A 15,781-nucleotide genomic window follows, 5' to 3' on the forward strand; every position below is an offset into this window, starting at 1 on the left:
ATTACATATGACTAGGCCTAGACAAAGTATCGATCATTGGAGCCAGTTGATTGGGATCATCTTCCAGGTGTGATGGATAGCGGGATGACACATGAGTATGCCATGCACTATACTGTACATAGGTTTCTGAGGCTGACATGTCCAGATGAGCCAGAGCCATTTTTTTATGAGGATGATTCGAGGCTATGATGTAGAGCTCCAAGATGACAGAGGGATGGTGAGGGGAGAGATGATAGTGGAGATGGGGATGGATATGGAGGAGATGTCAAAGATCATGGTGTCGGAGATGATGATGGAGGGGATGATGATGGGGGAGATGGTCGAGTAGTGGCAGCGCCAGCAATAGGCACACCAGGAGCCAGCAGTTCTAGATCTACCAAAGACATATATACAGATTGGATGGCCCAGGTGGTCAGACGCAGGAGATCAGGTCCTGGGGATCAGGGGCATCAGGTCCTAGAGTAGGAGGTTCCCCCGGTTGAGCAAGTACCTATGACAGTATCACAAGCTAAGCAGCCACAGGCAGAGGCACCTCGATGGATCCTTATTAGGATGTCATCTCATCTGTAGCAGGCTCAGATTATGGACTTACAGGCTCAGGTTCAGCAGCTAGAGAGTCGACTAGCAGAGAGGGACTCTCAGATGGCCCAGCTAGAGACTCAGATGGCTTTTCTCCTAGTCAAGAGAGACGCAGCTATGGATAGGTGTCGGTAGGCCGAGACATAGGTACAGTTGTCAGGAGGGTCTACTTCAGGGAAGACTGCCCTGAAGATGATGCATCAGGGGATTCAAGAGGTTGAGTATTATAGGACTTTATACTTTACCATTGTTCCTCCTGATTGGAGGGCTCCAAGATTTTCACAAATGAGCAGGCGATCGAGGCAGAGCCAGACTAAGAGTCGAGGAGTGACAGGGCCTCTTCAGAGAGCTCCCCTAGGTGGGGACTCAAGTACAGGAGTACCAGCTGGTGTTACTCTACCTGCCGCATCAGGACATAGTTCTGCTCCACATCCAAGTGGTCACACTGATATGGGACGTTGATCTATTTATGTACACACCTTTTTGTGATGAGATATTGATGATTCCTATGATGTATATTTGTGATGTATCTCATATATTTTGTGATATCATTGTACCTTGGACATTGACCTTGTTTTGATGATATGATATGCAGTCGATCCCATTCGCTCTACATGACCTATGAGATGATGGATGCATTCTATTTGATATATGATTATGATGTGCAGTTTACTTTCATGATGTATGCTTGATGTATGCTTTAATTCCTATATGCTTATGAATTCTAGATGATAGATATATGATGATGCAGTATTTACATGATGTATGCAAATATGTATGGTGATGCTTATAATTTCTATGTGATGTATGTGCAATGCGATGCTTTCTATGTTTATGATATTTTTATGATTTTCTCATGCATGTCAATATGAGATGGATGCAATGCAATGAAATGGTGATACCTTATATGATTTGAGATTAGATGAATGTCATGCAATGATCTTACTAAATGAATGAATGAGTTTATGCTTTATATGAATGATGTCTTTGTATGCAATGGTTACTTGAGATGAACTAACTTATCATGCAGGATGAATGAATTAATTATTTTTGTTATTGTCCAATGTACTCAATCACGTAATAAGAGAGATAACACCATGTCAGCTTTGGCCTTGGAAAAGATGAGCATTGTGATCCCATGCAGAATGCAATGCAAATCTATCTTAAAATGCAAATGCAAAAAAATTAAATGCAATGCAATGATCGGACCGGTCATGGAGTCATTGCTTTGTTTCATCATTGAGCCTTTAAAATGTGGGAAGTGAGTGAAAACATCAATGGTATAATTTAACCATGATGACCTGAGCACTACTTTCCTGGGTTTTGATATTGCAAGTTAGCACAAGCATCGAGATATAATTGAACCAAGATTACCAGAGTGTTGCTTGCATAAAACAGGCAGTATTAACCATTTCTATATGCAAGTTTGAAATGTCTTCGATGATACTCTGATGATCATTTCCTTAGACAACTTTGCACATATTAATGATTAATTTACATATAGTGGACAATAAAAATATCATGTTCCTTCCTCGTTCATCTAGTCAAAGACATCTTGGAGTTACTCAGAAATCATGATGGCGAAAATCAAAATAAAATAGTTGAACCATTATTGCCAAAGTGTTAAACTCATGAGTCAAGATATATCATCCATTGATATTTGTTTTATCATGTTTATATTGATATGTGATAGTTAATGGTTGACAATGTGATCTTATGTTCAATGTTGGATGTATCTCAGTTTTTCGCTTGACAAGCACTGTCTGACTATTGTTCTACCTGCTTGATTAAGCTTAAAATGATCAAAACTTTTTTCCCCCAACCAGGTTCAGGATTTTGTCCCCAGCCTAGAAACAAACTTTTATTATGATATAGTCAATGATCCAAACCATGATGAGAAATCACCTGGGATGCCTACGTATGTACAAAGGCTTTATGATGAATATGAACAACGCTGATGGAAAAGAATGCAAGCGGAAGAAAGCATGAACTAATAGATGGCAGAGCTAGCCGACAGATAGCGCCCATTTGCCAGGTTTTCACCATCTATTTTTATTGCACTTTTTCTCATATTTGATTTTTTACTATTTTTGGATTTTCTGCTTTTTCACTGTTTTTGGATTTTTCTGCTTTTTCACTGTTTTTGGATTTTTTTCTTTTTCACTGTTTTTGGATTTTTTAGACATAAAACTTCTTCAGATGCATGCTATTGATGGGTTCCTCAAGCTAATCTTCATCTTGTGTTGATAGCTGATATGCCCCTGACCCAAATATTGTTGTGACCACAAATAGACCTAACCATTTTGGTTCAAATTTTCCCTTCTTTTCTCGATCTGACTGATTTTGTGGATTTTCCTTTAGTACTAGTTCTCCCACTTGAAAGATTCATGGTTTGACCTTGTGATTATAACTTCAGCACATTATTTTCTAATATACCTTTAGATGATCAAAGGCGTTTTGTCTTCTTTTATGGATCAGTTCTAACTCTTGCAGTCTAGATACTTGTTGTTCTTCATCTAGGATAAGTCCTTTTAGTGATACACGTAGAGAGGGTATCTCTACTTCGATTGGCAATATGGCTTCTAATCCATATACAAGAGAGAAAGGTGTGGTACCTGTTGGTGTGCGGATACTGGTGCGGTAGGCCCAAAGAGCAGGGTTTAATTGAATATGCCAATCTTTCCCAGCATCGTTCACTATCTTTTTGAGGATTTTTAGAATAGTTTTGTTAGATGCTTCTGCTTGCCCATTCCCTTGTGGATAATAAGGTGTGGAGAATCTATGCTGGATCTTAAACTTCTCACATAGCTCTTGTACATCTTGATTCTTGAATGGTCACCCATTATCAGTGATAATGGTCATTGGTATTCCATAATGACAGATGATGTAATTCAAGATAAATGCAGCAATTTGTTTTCCTGTGATATTTGTGAGAGATACTGCCTCGATCCATTTTTGTAAAATATTTTGTAGCTACAAGGATGAATTTGTGACCATTAGATGAAGAAGGATTTATTTTTCCTACTAGATCAAGACCCCATTGGCAGAAAGTTTCTCTTTTGATTTTCTGATAAGTCAGGAGGTAAGATGTTATCTTTCAGGTATGTGTAAGTTTGGCCATAGCGGGAGGAATCATGTCCAATAAGTTGACAAATGGTTTGGGAATTAGGACAATTATGAGACAGGTAAAATAACTCTTCAACTAGGAATTCATAACGCTCTTGATTTTCCTGTGTTTGTAATAGAGAAGCAAGTGTTGCCATGGTATCTGCTGCTTTGTTATCATTTCTTGGAATTTGTTCAAAAGTGATTTCAACAAAATATTTCTTGAAGCCATCCACCATCTTTTTGTAAGGCATGAGTTTGTCATCTTTTGTTTGATAGTCATCATTGATTTGATTGATGACAAACTGAGAGTCTCCAAAGACCTGAAGTTGTGTAATGTTCCATTCTATAGCCATTTTGATACCTGTAACCAAAGCTTCATACTCTGTAGTGTTGTTGGTGCATGGGAAGCTTAATTTGTATGCTTTCGGAATTGTATGACCTTGTGGTGTGATAAATAGAATACCTACTCCTGATCCATGCTGCGTATATGAACCATCAAAGTATAGTTGCCATGCTTTTGTTGTGACTGTTAGGATATCAGCATTAGGAAACTCAATCTGTAAAGGATGATCATCTTGAAGTGGTGCCTCTGCTAGTTGATCTACGATGACTTGTCCCTTGATAGATTTTTTGTCTACATACTCAATATCAAACTCACTTAGGATCATGATCCATTTTACTAGTTGTCCTATCAATGTTGCCTTGCTGAGCAAATATTTCAATGGATCAATTTTAGCTATCAACTTGATGGAGTGAGATAATAGATAGTGTCTTAATTTTTGAGAAGCAAAAACTACCGCCAAGCATGCTTTTTCTATTGGGGAATAGTTGAGCTTGTATCCCACTAGTGTTCTACTGATGTAGTAGATGGCTCGCTCTTTTCCTTCATTATCCTATTGTGCGAGCAAAACTCCTAATGATACTTCAGTGGTCGATACATAGAGCAATAACGGCTTGTCCAGAATTGGTGACATTAGAACGGGTGGTTGCATGAGATATGCCTTGATCTTGTTGAATGCATCCTCACATTGATGGTCCCACTTGAAATGAACATTTTTATGTAATAGATGGGTGAATGGTTGACATTTATCTGCTAATTGAGCCACAAATCTTATGATTGACTGCAGTCTTCCTTGTAGTGATCTGAGTTGACTTATATTCTTGGGAGATGCCATTTCCATGATTGCTTGGACCTTAGCTGGATCTACTTCGATACCTCTAGCTGAAACAATGTATCCCAATAGCTTTGCTGAAGTGACACCAAAGGCACATTTCTTAGGATTTAGCCATAGCTTGTATTGTTCTAACCAGTCAAAGATCTTTTCCAGTATTTTGATATGTTCTTCTCTGTTGTATGATTTTGCCAAGATATCATCCACATAGTCTTCCATGAATGTATGCATCATGTCATGGAATATCGTTGTCATAGCTCTTTGATATGTGGCACCTACGTTCTTTAGTCCAAAAGGCATGACATTCCAGTAGAAAGTACCCCACGAACATGTGAAAGCTATCTTTTCTTGATCTTCAGGTGCTATTTTAATCTAATTGTATCCGGAGAAACCATCCATTAGAGAAAACATGGAGTGTCCAGTTGTTAGATCTACAATGATGTCAATGTTAGGCAAAGGAAAGTCATCCTTTGGACATGCATTATTAAGATCTCTAAAGTCTATGCATACTCTGATACTTTTGTCTGGCTTTGAAATAGGAATGATGTTTGATACCCATTGAGGATATGCTATAGGTTTGATGAATCCTACATCCAGTAATTTTTTTAGTTCTGCTTTGACCAAGAGAGCAATATGTGGATGCATCTTTCTTAATTTTTGTTTCACTGGTTTGGCTCCTAGATTGACATTTAAGTGATGCATAATAAGCTCTGGATCTAATCCTGGCATGTTTGTATATGACCAGGTAAATGTCATTTAAAGAATTCCATATATTCTTTCCTTTCTTTTTCTGACAGAGAAGTTGTTGGATGTAGGATCTTTGGTTGCTTTTATGTCCCAATATTAACTGCTTTTGTTGGTTCAATCAAAATTGATGACCTTTCTTGATAGTACTTAGGTAAAGTGTCAAATCTCCCATCTTCTAGCGCCTCGAGGAGGTTTTCATTGTTAGATGTGTCCTTTCTTTTTACTTTTTCCTGATCTAATGTTGCCAAGAAATGGTTTTCAACATTAGACCTGATATTGTTTTCTTTATTTTCGCTTTTGCGACTAGGAGATTTGGCACCCACTTGGTTGGAAGATGCGTTGCTGAAATTCCTAGTGGAAGTTGTTGCGAGTTCGATTGCATTAAGATATACGGATATGGCATAGTCATTTGGAAAGGTATCAATGGCAATATGTCCTTCATTTTCCCATTCAATAAGTTCAGGGTGGATTAGAGGTAAAGGGTCATCAGGTTGAGATGTTTCAAGAGTATTTAGGGTCATGATTGAGTTATCAAAGTTTTTGATATGTATGCCAATGTCTAGAACAATACCCTCATCAGAATGACCTCACCCAAGAAGTTCTTGATCATCCTCAATTAATTCCAAGTCAGCCGAATGTGATTCTGATTCAAGTGAACTAGTTCCTAATGTTTGTCCTACATACGTGTGAACTACATCGACTCCCTAATCTTCTTTAAAGTAATTTTCTTCAGCTGATTCTTCAAAATGATAGGAATCCCATTCCCATTCGTCAGAATCTTTCTCACTTGTAGCTTGCAATCTACAAATTTTTTCATATAGCTTTTGATGTGTTTCTTTTGTTTGTCTTGCTATATCTTTCCTTCTTTCATATTCAACTTCTTCTGGACTGAGATTGAGTTCTGTCAACTTTACTATCAGCTCTCCTTGATTAGTACTAGGTTCATGCTTGTTTTGATTGAGAGTTAATGCTGCTTGGGAGGTACTATTGGTTTGTTTCTCTTGTTGATTTGAGGATTGTTTCTTTTGCCATTTCATGTTTGGTTGTTCTTGTTGCTTTGCAGATGCTTCTTCCCTTTCCATTGCAAGTTGTTCTTGTCTATTTTCATATTCCTCTTGGTGCTGATTAGATAATATGTCTTCTAGTAAAGTAACTTGTCCATACCCTAAACCTACTTTGTCTATAGCTTGCTGACTATGAGGTTGGATAGGTTCTAAGATACCTTCTTTTCTTTTTCCTATAGGACCTGTTCGAGTGTATCCCATATTTTGAAGAATGTTGAATCCTTTTCCATATTTTTCATTAGGTATTCTGACATTGTTGACCTTTTGTTGAACTTCTTCATCTTTGTATAGCCACTGTAGCACATCTTTGTCTTCTGTCTCCTCTAATAATGTTCCAGCACTAATGAATGCTCCATCAAATATCGAAAGATGTTTCACAATTGGTTGTTGTTTAGAGTTTGATGGTTTTCCAAAGGATTTAGGAGAGAGTGGTAATTGTGATATTGAGTATTCTTCATTTCCTCGATCTCTTAGCTACATTTTTTTTTCCATACTTGATAAAATAGAGGCAAATTATTGTTCTTTGGATTGTGTGTTTGAAGATGATGCCTCCCTGTTATGAGGAACAATGACTTCTTGAGCCATTTTTAGATTGCTACAATATTGGAATGGATTTGAATCTACAGATATTATGATTTCTTGTCCATTATAGGGAAATTTGACACAGTGATGATAGGTTGATGGGACAGCTTGCAATTCATGTATCCATGGTCTCTCCAGGAGTATATTATATGATAAGTCCAAGTCCAGAACTTGGCATGCTGTATTTTTCTGTAAAGGTACCACTCTGATGGGTAGTATCACAATTCTCTTGGAGGAATGTTCTTCTTCATCATAGGATTTTATGGTGATCTTTTTGCGGGGATCAACTACATCTTCTGAATATCCTAAGGCACGAACAAGACTCAATGAACAAATATTTAGGCCAGCTCCACCGTCTATTAGAACATGTTTAACTTGCGTTTTGTGAACGAGGACTTCAATATGCAAAGGAGCGTTGTGGGGATGTTGCAAGGACATGTCATCTTCTTTAGTAAATGATAAGCAGTGAGGAGTTGTGAGGTGTCCCACCATGGTTTGGAATTGATCTATATCAAGATCTTTGGACACTGTGGTATCTACTAATGCTTGTTCAAGAATATCTTTGTGTGCAGGTGACAACTTTAAAAGTTCTAAGATGGATATTTGTGCGGGTGTTTTATGTAATTGATCCACTAGATTGTATTGTTTGGTAGTGGATGACGTGTTTGTTGTAGGACCCGACAAAACCACTTTGGCTTTGCTTCGTGTGATAACATGAGCAAGTTCGTGATGTTGTTGCTCTTTAACCACAATTACATTTACCACATTGTCATATGCATGAGCATAGTTTACCTTTGCATTACCTTTACCGTTCTACCCTTTTGATGATTCACCCTTCTCATAATTAGGAAGTGGATTTTTGAAAGTTGTGTGAGATTTGTTTGTTGTATGTCCATCCATGGTTATTATTCCATTATCAATCAAATCTTGGATGACATGTTTTAATTGTTGACAAGCATCTGTTTGGTTTCCTTTGTTTCGATGGTAAAGTAATCAATTTGTTTGCGATGAGTGTTTTTAATGTGGACCCAAGGGGTTCACCAATGTTTGTAAATTGTCTTCGAAAGAAGTTTTTGATTGTTGCTTTTTGGTGATTGTTGTTTTGTTGAGCTGTTGCTGAGTGATTGGATAAATTAAAAACCGGTTGCTTTGGTTTTACATTGTTGTTATCCACTATCCCATCATTGACGACATTACGATTTCTATTCCAAAACTTTGGTTTATCATTGTGATTGTTGTTGTTAGTGTTGTTAGGAGGGTGAACTCCTTTGAATATTTTCAACTCACCTTTCTTTATCATGGCTTCCTCCATTCTAATTTCATTATCAATCATTTTCGCAAAACTTTGATTTCCTTGCATTTTTAAGTAATAACTCATTTGATCATTTAAGTTGTTGACGAATATGTCCATTTTTTCGTACTCTGGCACTGTATGAGGATACCTCGAAGCTAACTACCTCCATCATTGTAAGAATGTCATGAAGGGTTCTCCACTCTTTTGTTTTGCGTTACACAGGTCTAGCATGGTTACTTCATGTTGGATGTTATAAGAGTATTGTGAAACAAACTTATCCACCAATTCTGAGAATGATCTGATTCCAAGTGTAAGTTTGGAGAACCATTCCATAGCTAGTCCAGTTAAGCTTTTCAGAAATAGTCTCATTAAGTATGTATCCTCATGTGCAAACTCCATACTCATTGTGCAAAATTCCCTTATATGATCTTGAGGGTCAGTGCTTCCATCATATTTTTTCGTATCTAGGAGTTTCAAAACCTATAGGAAATGGTCTCATGTTTAGGTTTCTGTCGAATGGATAAGGACAAATTTCTTGAAGTGAGTATATTCTAACATTTCCTCTTTGCATATCTTGAATTTGTGTTGGTAGTGTTTGCAGTTTTTGCGCGAGAGTTGTGATAGGATTATCCACATGATTTGTTCTTGTATGACCATGATTTTGCATTCTAGGAGGATATTGATCTCTTCTGGTATCATTACTATCCCTTCTTGTATCCTCATTGGATTGAGTGTTATTTAGAATTTCTACTTCATCCCTTGTGGGAATGTAAGTTTCCTCATTGTTTCTAGTGTTACTAGGAATTGATGTGTCATTGAGTTTGAGACCAAAAATATCCTCGTATTGTTAATTATTAAGGGGTGGGTCATTTCTCTTTTGTGTCAATTTGTTCACATCAAAATCTTGGGGGAGTTTAGCACCAGATTTTGCTAACATTAGGAAATATTTTTCTTTTTCTCCCTCCAATATTTTCTGCATAAATTTATTGAATTGAGGATCTTTTTTGATATCTCTGACATGTTGTTCTATTATTTCCTCTTCAACTTGTATTTCATCTTCGTGTTCCATGTTTCTATAGTCTTCAGTTATTTTAAATGTTTCTATTTATATTTCTGCAATCTTACATCTCTGAGCCCTCGTTAGAACGGGCATACACGTGTCTTGAATGTTTTGCAAGGTTTAAATCTTGTTTAATGTGTTATAATAAGTGATCAATTGTTGAGGTAAAAGTTGTAGATGGATAGACACGAAATGATCTTTTCAAGTATTTGCTTGTTTGCAAGTTTTTCAATCTTAGTTTTGGAGTGCAGATTTTGTGATTTTTGATATGACCAACTTCAATAGGAACGATATATCCTATGATAGAGAACAAGGTTATTTTGATCAAGCGTTGTAGTTTCATGATTAAAGGATGATAGATCCTGATGAGAAACTGTGTTTGAATGATCAGTTTATCAAAGAAAATGTGGTGTTGCACTTTAAGGTGTTTGATCTTTAACTTGTTTGAGGTGAATACTAGAGACTTTTGTGTGTCTTGTTCTTGAATATGTTTTTGATAGAAGATAACCTGATTGAATGACCCAACAAGATGACCTACTCTCTATGTTTGATTGTTTGAGAAATGGGTTGTTTTTGTTTTTTGATTTTGATGCAGTTTACCAGAAACGCTGACAAAGTGACCAGGAACTCTGCTATACTAACCAGAAATGTTGAGAAATAGACCAAAAATATTGTTCTGCACTCCAGAAACGCTAACAGACAGACCAGAAATGCTGACAAACAAACCAAAAATGCTATTCTATACCCCAGAAACGCTAACACACAGACCAGAAATGCTGAGAGACAGACCAAAAGCACTGAGAAACAGACCAAGAACGCTGAGAAACAGACCAGAAACTCTGCTCTGCAATACAGTGACTCTAAAGGTCAAATAATGATGTGTACTTTAGCAAATTGGGTGTTTGAAGTTAGGAGTTATTGTTTTAACCCAATTTTGTGATTTTCAGACTCAGAAAACGGATATGTAGACCTAGCAAGCACAAACTAGGAGATTTGATGCTGCAACATGAGCAATTTGATATGCAACTCACAAGAGTTGTTGATTAGACCAAGGGATCCGACCTTTAGACCAAGAGAGCTACTGTTTAGACCAGGAACTCTGCTATACTGACCAGAAACGTTGCCAAATGGACCAGAAACGCTGGCAAAATTACTAGAAACACTGACAAATTGACCATAAATGATGTTAAACTAACCAGAAAATTGAATGTTTAGACCAAAAACTCTGATGTTTAGACCAGAAACTCTAATGTGTTCAAGCTTGGAGAGTTAATGTTAAATTATGAGAAATTTGACATTCACACCAAAATATCTGACGTTCGAACTGGAAATGTGACTATTTGGACCATAGGTGCGACAGTTTGAACTGTAGATGCGACTGTTTGAACTTTATATGCGACTGTTTGGACCAAAAGTGCTAATGTTTGGACTATGAATACAACTTTTTGGATTGATAAAGCTAATGTTTGGACCAAAAGAGCTAAGGTTTGGATTGTGAATGTGACTATTTGGACCGTGGATGCGACTATTTTGACTGAAAGAGCTAACCTGCTGTGAAACTTGTGAACTTGATAGTTTGAAGTTTGATTTTTCACTATTTGTTATATTTCAATGGATGATATCTTGACTTGACTTACAAACACAGAATTCAGATTGTAATTTTTTTTTTTTTCCAAAGGACACATAAAGTGTATGTTCAAGAATCTTTAAAGAAAGCCCAAGTTTTCACGGGTTTTGAACAATTTGAAAACACATCAATCAGTCTATCCTAAGGAGATTGGCTTCATTATTAGTTCTTAGCCCACAACTTGGTACCCTGTTAGCTCACACAGCCTTGTCACCCCTAAAGGGTGCTCATGTTTTTGCCTTTGCAAGAGCTAGTGGAGTCTCGTTATGAGCCTAGCAATAAGGTCTCAAAAGGGGAGTTCACACATACGCTCAAGAGGGACATATGGTGAGTATCTTAAGGAGAGATTCTTCCCCCTCCATGCACTAAGAATTTAATAATGTTCCGAGGTAAACCGGGTAGCTTCTAATTTACTTGGAACTAGTAAGGGGTTCGTTCGGCGCGTCGAGGTATAAACTCAATTAAGAGGTCTCCCAGTCTTGCAAACCAAGGTTTGATATACCCAAAGGTACAGAGGAGAGTTGTTCCTGATCACTACCATTGCTTTGATTTTCATCAAAAACACATTTATTTTATAGTGGGTTGAAGTACTTGGCATTAGTCGTTCCCACTTAGGTCGTTCCCCTCTGACCGGCCTTAAGGGCTAAGAGTTAATAACTCCTCGAGAGGGAAGGCCTACTAGAGAAATGCACTATTGAAAGCAAAGGATGAGTCTGGTTTTTTGATCACCTAAGAAAGGTGAGAGCATACTCACCTATCATCAAAACACATAAGGCATGCTTGTTCATTTCCATTGTAATTAGTCTATGTGCCTAATTTAACAAATATAAGTGCAAAATTTCATGGCTGCAAACAAATTTAGTAGTTTATATTGCATTCTTTGGCGGCAAAATAGTTTGTGACTCCGGTCTTTCACAGCGAAATAAGTACCTGCAAAACCAACAATTTGCAAATTAGGTTCGGGAAAATGATAGTCCAGAAGCAAAAATGAGGAATGCAACCTACAATATTTGCAAAATCAATAAAAAACTGAAAACGCCATCAAATTGACCAAGAACGCCATTATATGTGCCAAGAACGCTACTTTGCACACCAGAAACGTTGTCCTGTACACCAGAAACGTTGTTCTACACACCAGAAATGTTGTCAAACAGACTGAAAATGCTGACAAATGTACCAAAAATGCCACCATACATACTAAAAACACTAAAGTACAGATTGAAAGTGCTAAAGTATAGAAAAGCATAAAAATAGAGTTGAGGAATCTCCCATAAATGCCATTTGAGGTGTTGAAACGCCACAATAGAGACCAAGAACGCTATTCGGGAGCCCAAGAGAGCTAATCTGCACTTCGAAAGAGATAATCAACCTATCAATGAAATTTCCTGTGAGCAAACTTGTTAAAGATCAAAGGGGCTAGGCCCCATGGTGAGCACCAATAAATGTGATGCTAAAAATGTTATTAGTATAAGAGGCATACACATATAATGAGACAATAAAAATATAATTGAAAAGCTTAATTTCAAAACTAAATCAAAGATGCAAACCATAAGCCTTCCTTGAAATGTCCCATTTTCCTCTATTCTTGAGGACCTTGAAGGTGTTGGATTGATGGGCTCTCGGCGGAGCAATGACCTCCAAAGTGACAACTCAAGGGTTGAGTAGCTATTTGATCATGATTGACTATGGAGATGATATGAAATGCATGATTTAAGAAACTAGACTAACATGCTATGATAAATCCAAAAGCTAATTACTAGATAATTGAAATTCAAATTGCCTATAGTAATGATGCCTAAATTGATATGAGATCGGATCCCTATTGCTCCAAAATGGGGGATATTTATAGGAATTCCAAGGCCAAAGCTGAGGTGGCAGAAATCGACAGTCCAAATTTGATATGAAGATATCAAGGGCCAAGATTGAGGAAGTTGGAGAAGAGGATGGAGGAAGAGACACTTGTCATCTTTGTGGTGACAAGTGTCAAGGAGCTTTGCTCATGAGAGGGCAAGTGTCCAAGGGAGGAGACATGTGGCAAAAGTGCCATGTGTCTCAAGAAGAGAATATCCACACCATGAGAGGTTAGGATAAGGAGGTTAGAATGTGCAAGATTGGATAGGGTTAGTTAGACCCAAGATTAGATTGAATGGGTTAAGTTAGGGTATGGTTAGGTTGGGTGGTTAAAGTTAGGAGCCATGTGCTCATTTGAATTTAGAAATTCAAATAATTGGAAAATGGTAATTAATCTCAACAAACTTGAGTTTGTTAATCTTAATTAGGGATTAGAAGAATTGATTAATATGGGGAGACATTAATTAATTTAGAATTAATTAATCAAAGGGGGATGTGAGATGAACTATATAAATAAATCATTTAGATTTATTTACTAGTAGATGAATAGATAAATTAATTAAATTGCTTGTGAATTCAATTAATTGGGAAGGGGAATTAATCAAATAACTACGTATTTAATTAACTATCTTCTGACCATTTTTAGGTGTATACAGTAATAATAATAATAAGCAAGTCTTAACAAGTTTGGAAAAGAGGGTTATGACATCCTTCCCCCCTTAAGTTGTGCATCGTCATGATGCACTAACCTTAGAAAGAGTATCTCTATAACAAAAGTGAAACATCTTGTTGCATCTCATTGAGTCTTCATATGTAGCATTTTATTCATCATATTTATTCCATTGTAAAATCATTAATCAACCTCATTGTTTCACAATTGATACTCGTGCTTCTTCAAATCTTTGAATGGTCCTATCGTTATTTCCTCGATTCCTAGGAGGATTATTTATTTCTTTATCAAACCTTGGTAGATAAGTTATCCTCCTTGTTGATCATTTCCATTATAAATTCCCTTGTCAGAGATTATGTCACCTACCCATCGATTAATAATTGTGGTAACCCCTTTTTATGAAAAAGATCTCATGTAATCATATCCTTTTTATACCCATTTTATTCCTTCGTTAATCCGCCAACTAGTTGCTTCCTTACTAAGTTGATAGGGACCCCCATTATGCCTTAGTTGTTTCATAAATAGTCCCCTAGTTTAAGGTAACTTTCCATTTCATTCATTCAATCTTCAACTCCACCAATTCGCTTTCCTTCAAACTTAGGTTGGGTAATTTCCTTCAAATATTTACATAGTTTCAACATATCATTTATGCATCCTCCTATTATCCATCTTATTTCCTTAATTGTTGTCAAGGTTCTCTTTTTCAATCCTGCTTCTATCTACTTGATGTCATTTTTCCTTGCACTAAGGCCTTGCATTGATTGCTCCAAGAAGTTGATCTTATCCCTTTGTTCGGTTAGCAAGTTGATTATAGCTTCAACCCCAACTTTGATATTTCCTTGGTCTTTTTGATTTCCTTCATGGTTTCCTTCATGCTTAGGTTCCCTTTTTCTCCTAGTAGTGGTAGTACGTCTTCCTTTTCCTTTTCCTCTTCCTCTTCCTCTTCCTCTTGCCATCTAGGTTTTACCTTGAATTTAACTTCCTTAGTTAGTTCTTGATTTAAGAAATAATAGTTTTATCTCTACTGCTTACAAGATACTCCTTTAGTTTGTGTAAGCTGAAGTGAGCTCAAGGCTAAGACTTGAACCTTCACTCTAATACCAAATGTAATAACCCACTCTACTCAACCCAAAAAAAATTGACTATTTTTTGGTTTGTATTATTAATTATGTTTGATTCAATTGCATACTCTAGGCATCTATCCAAATAGAATAGGCATTCATCCACCTAGGATGAGAATCTAACCATACGAGTTAGGCATCTATCTATATGGGACAAGATGTTTCATCTATCCAATTCAGGATAGGCATCTACCCAAATGGGGTAGGCATCTATCCAATTCGAGATAGGCATCTACCCAAACAAGGTAGGCATCTATCCAATTAGGGATAGGAAATGCCTTGGCTAGAGACTTAGACTCATCAAGACCATCTAGATCCTCAGTCACTCTCTAAAACCTACACTCCTCTACTAGGAGTGCATCGAGGTCACCATCCTTAGGAGTAAATAAAATAACATAACAAAAGCCTGAATTCCGCCTCAAAATTTGGCCTAAAACCTCGAGAAGTCAAGCGAATCCATACGAGATTCCTTCCAAGTGCATTAATTTTTTTTTTCCCCTAAATTTTCCAATTAGTAATTATAAACCCTTTTATTGAGAGGCCAAGGAGCTTCACAAACTATCTACTCACCTTGACTGAATTCCTAGACCCCATCCCCGAACACCTGAGTACTAGGGAAAACTTCGTCCCTAGACTGCCTACATACCCATTTCGGCATGGGATCAAGGTGTAAAGTATGTAGTTATATTTTCTAACTAGGGTTTAATGTAAACTATTTGGTGGGTACACAACCCTTTCTAGGGTCAATTTCCCAAATAGTTTCTCTGTGGTTGCTACCCATGATGGTAGCTCAACAGCAAAGAGGCTCAAAGTGCCCTTCTGTTTGTGGCCTAAACAAAACTAAGTCCTATTTCCTATTAAATACATCACCCTTAATATATTATCATCCATTGAAATCATCAAGAT

The sequence above is a fragment of the Cryptomeria japonica genome, chromosome 6 (genome assembly GCF_030272615.1).
Source record: "Cryptomeria japonica chromosome 6, Sugi_1.0, whole genome shotgun sequence".
Taxonomy (NCBI): Eukaryota; Viridiplantae; Streptophyta; class Pinopsida; order Cupressales; family Cupressaceae; genus Cryptomeria; species Cryptomeria japonica.